Source organism: Lepidochelys kempii, chromosome 20 (assembly GCF_965140285.1).
Source record: "Lepidochelys kempii isolate rLepKem1 chromosome 20, rLepKem1.hap1, whole genome shotgun sequence".
Classification (NCBI taxonomy): Eukaryota; Metazoa; Chordata; order Testudines; family Cheloniidae; genus Lepidochelys; species Lepidochelys kempii.
This window is the reverse complement of record NC_136399.1, coordinates 19,449,649-19,454,237: the sequence shown is the minus strand read 5'-3', so window position 1 is coordinate 19,454,237 and position 4,589 is coordinate 19,449,649.

Genomic DNA, 4,589 nt, shown 5'->3' with positions numbered 1-4,589 from the left:
TGTCACAAGCTAGGGAGTGAGGCACGGAGCTGCTGCATATGGCCATTTATTGCATCAATACAAGCCTGCCCTCTAGTGATTGGCATGGGTAGATGCACTGGGGACGCTGCAGGGGAGAGGAAGGTGGAGAGTACAGGGCAAGACCGGACCCACCATGGTCAATCAATCTCGCCTAGCGCTTTTCATCCATCGAAGGCACTTACACAGAGCCCATCACCGTAGTATCTGTGCACCTCACAATCTTTAATGTAATTGTCCTCCGAACACCCCTGCGAGGCAGGGCAGAGCTATTATCTTCACTAGGGAACTGAGGTATGTAAAAACTAAGGCCTGGATCCTCAGCGGTATTTGGGCTCCAAACTTCTGTTGAAATCAATGGGCGTTTGATTTCAATGGAAATCTAACCCGCCCAGATGCGCCACACAGAAAGACTGTGGAGGAGCAGGGATGCGAACCCGCGCTTCTAAGTCCTAGGCTAGTGCCCCAACAACCACTGGCCAATAAGGATGCTAACCCTGGTAGCCTGGCTAAATCCCTGGTCAGATAATATCCGGCTTCCCTAAACTTTCCCCTGCAGCTGGATTCCAATTCCACCTGCAGGCGGATGGGAATTCTTCTCTGCCTGTCCTAAACGATTGTACGCTGCATGCTGGTAAATATATCTTATCTCAGAAGCATCCGCATCTCCGTGGCAGGCAAACCAGCCTATGTGCACTGTTTGTAGATTAGTTGGTAAGCACGGTGTGGTGGTCGGGGGATGGAAACTAAAGCTATTATAGGCAGAGCTGATAGTAGCACCTCCAGCTAAGTTTACCTAACACATTTCCATTATAAGCCCCTGTCTTCAGGTATAACTTTGCCAGACTTAAACAATTGGAGCTGAATTATCCCCTGGTTGCTCTCAACCTCAGGCTGAATTTTTTGTTTCTGGGAGATTTTCAGCAAAAAATGGTCCGTCTGAGAACGAGATTAAGGAAAATAATAGGCCGTTTCACCAGTGGTAAGCAATTTCCCCTCCTGTTTCTTTGAAGAGCGCTAACACCATCATGGTTTGAAGCAGGATGTTGAAATCTGGGAGTGGTATAGCCCTGGAGTCAGAGAGGTGCCTTTGATTGTCCACGGGAAAATACTGCTCCATTTGGCCAAGTTATAAGCCTCTGAAAATCACCATTTGCCCATTCTCAGTAGAGCTTGCTCCTAAAAGATCTCTGAACATTCCCTTTGCACTGAGCAGGTCTGAAAATCACCATTTGCCCATTCTCAGTAGAGCTTGCTCCTAAAAGATCTCTGAACATTCCCTTTGCACTTTGCACAGAGCTAGAGCATCGTATGCTGCTGCTGCTACCCCTTTGACCTAGGGAAGTAGATTGTGAGTTCTAGTCTCAGCTTTTTCCACTTCCTGATGCTAACAATTGCCTCCAAGGTTGTTGGGTTGGGACCCAGCTAGCCATTTAACAGACGCGCCTCATATGTTGCCCTTGAGAGATGATTTGTATTGATTTATTTTTTAATCTGGAGAACGTCTCTCTTAATGAACGGTTTCAGAGTAGCAGCCGTGTTAGTCTGTGTTTGCAAAAAGAAAGGGAGGACTTGTGGCACCTTAGAGACTAACCAATTTATTTGAGCATAATTATCAGCTTATGCTCAAATAAATTGGTTAGTCTCTAAGGTGCCACAAGTACTCCCTTTCTTTTTTCTCTTAATGAATCTCTTTCTTTGCCGAGCCCGAGCAAATCGCTGGGGTTACCAAAGCCAATGCTGTAGTGTCCCGTGCTGTGGATGGGCCCCGGCCAATGGCCAATGGCCCACTGAAATCAATGGAAAGACTCCAGCTGGCTTCACAGGCTCCAAGGGGTACCGTGAAGAGATGGCAGAAACCCAAGGGGAATGCTCGGGTCCTTGGCGGGGAACTTCCCAATCTGGGGGCTCTGTTGGTGCGAGTAGATCTTTATCACCCCCTAAGGCTGACCTGGGGACCCCTTGGCAGAGGGAAGTGGGCACCTCAGGCGTTGCCTATTTCACTTCCCCACATGCAGCTCCAAGCAGGGTTTCGCCTGTGGGTCTGTGTCCAAGGTGGGGGGAAGCAGTCAGGGCCGAGCCAGGCCTGTGGTGGTTCTGATGTCTTCCAGCAAGAGGCGCCGTCCAAATCGCCGGCTCCTATCAAACCATCTTCTCTGTGTAATGGATCAGGAATGCAGGCCCCCTCCCGCAGCCCCCTCCACCAGAGCATTTATTTAATATCCTGAAAAAATTAAAATAACTTCTGTGGCCACTAACCCCCCCCCCAGCCCCCAAAAGACAAATAGAATAAAAGTGAGCTGAAAATGGAAGGGAAAGAAAATAGAACCCCAAAGAGGGGCTGGGATCCTTCCAAACCGGAGAGGCTGGGATTCGGGAGGGAATGTGAGCATGAAGGAGACACAAAGACGGACACACACACACACAGAAAGAGGGACAGGCAGACACAGGCGCATGGACAGATGGAGATAGGCAGTTGGATACACACACGGAAAGACAGAGGGACACGCAGAGAGGCACAAATGGCGATGATGGATGCACACACACACACACGCGTGCGCACACACTCAGAGAGACAGACACACACACACACATCTTACAGCCCCATGGCAGGAATGTGCCAGGTGGGGGAGAAATGAAACAAATCTGCCGAAAAGAGAAAGGCTGGGGGCAGTCGTGTGTGTGTGTGTGAGAGAGAGACAGAGAGCATGGAGCCGTGTGGGTGTGTGTCTCGCAGGGGCTGGTGTGTGTATGTGTGGGCGTGGAAGGGATTAGGAGGCGCACACATATAGGAGGATATGTGGGGATTTGGTGGGTGTGTGTTTACGAGGGGATGTGGGGCTCAGCTGGAGGTGGTTATATAGAAAGGCGTCTGTCTGCGTGTGGCCTTGTGAGAACAATCCTTCTAGCCAGCTGCCTACAAGCTCCCCCATTAGCTCCTTGTGCCTCCCATGCAGCTGGATGCACCCCACACTTCTGTACATCCTCCCCCCCATCAGACACCCCCCCCACACATGTGCAGACCCCTCTGCCCACACACACAATGCCACGCGCCCACCAACACGGTTGTCTCACGCACGCACTGTCAGCCTCCCTCATAGCATTGCTGGGCTTCCAATTAGATGAGCCGTTGGGGTGTTAAGATGCAAAAAGCCTGGTTCGTGGGGTGTCGCGGCTGCAGGCGGTCAGCAGCGGCCTGTGCCCTTGCAAAGTGGGAGAGATTCCTCCCCGCACGTGGGCAAACTAGGAAGTGCACATCTAAGGTGACACGTCCTGCCCAGCACAGCCTTAACTCTGACCCCATCACAGTGGACCTGGGAACAGCCTGTTCATAAGGAAACCTGCCATTTAACCTCTGCCCACCCCAATGTCAAGGCAGGACTTCTAGCTACCCCACCCCAGTGATCTGCACAGTACTTGCTGCTGGTTGGTTGGCAGAGATCACAGTGGACTATCTATGCTAGGTATTTGTAAGGTCCTCCATTACCATAGTGACTCAATGCGCCACAGCCTTAGTGTATTTTTCTTTACAACTCCCCTGTGAGGCAGGCCGGTGCTATTATTCCCATTGTACAGATGGGGAAACTGAAGCACAGAGTGGCTAAGTGACTTTCCCAAGATCACACAAGAAGTCTGTGGCAGAGCAGGGAATTGACCCTAGCCCTCCCACAACTGAAGCTAGTGCCTGGAAGTGCTAGAGCATGTCAAGGAGAGGTAGGGTGCTGCGATCACCCAAGCGGCTGGGCTCAAATGGGGCAGACTTAAGGTGACATTAGCCATGCACCTTAACATGGCTGTGCTTCTGCTTTCCCAGCGTTTGAGTTTGGGCAATTAAACGTGTGTTCTAGAAGAGCAACCATTAACAGAGAGATTGCAAGCGCTTTGGGGCCGGGACCTACTCTTCGCTCTATGCCTTTACAGCACCTCGCCCTGGCCGTAACACTGCGTCTTCCCGGGTTTCACAGCATCTGAGAATTTGGGGAATTAAGGCCAGGATTTCCAGAACCGCAGAGTGGGAATCAGGGCTCTGCATCCGCCGAGCCGCCTAAGCGCCTCCGCTCCAGAAAGCTGTGAAGAGCACAGGGTGGAGCTGAGAGTGAGACCCTACAGCCCCGGCTGCCCCACGTGGGGGGTGTTTGCATGCTCACGGCCCTTATGTCGTTTTTCAAAAGCAGGCGGTGAGGGGGGCATGATCGAGGGGCACCTGGGGGAGTGAATAACTGGGAGCCATGGGGGGGGTTGTGGGAACCCCTCTCAGAGCCCCCCAGGTATCAGCCCCCCTCTACTCCTGCACCCCACGTCGCCTGTTTGGGGGGCCAGGGGTGGAGGGAAGCTAGAGAGATGGAGTAGGGGACGGAGGGGGACAGGGGGAAATGGAGGGGGAGAGGGAAGGCGGGAGGGGGATGGAGGAAGAGGCAGGAAGGCCGCAGAGTTGGTTAGGGGAGGGTGGGGGCAGCAGCGGGGAGATGGAGGCTCAGGCCGCAATGCGGTCGCGGCCCCTTTAATTGCCGGGCCGCGGCTCTCTCATGTGCTTCTCCCCACTCCCACCCGGCCCCAGCGAGCTGCCGGGA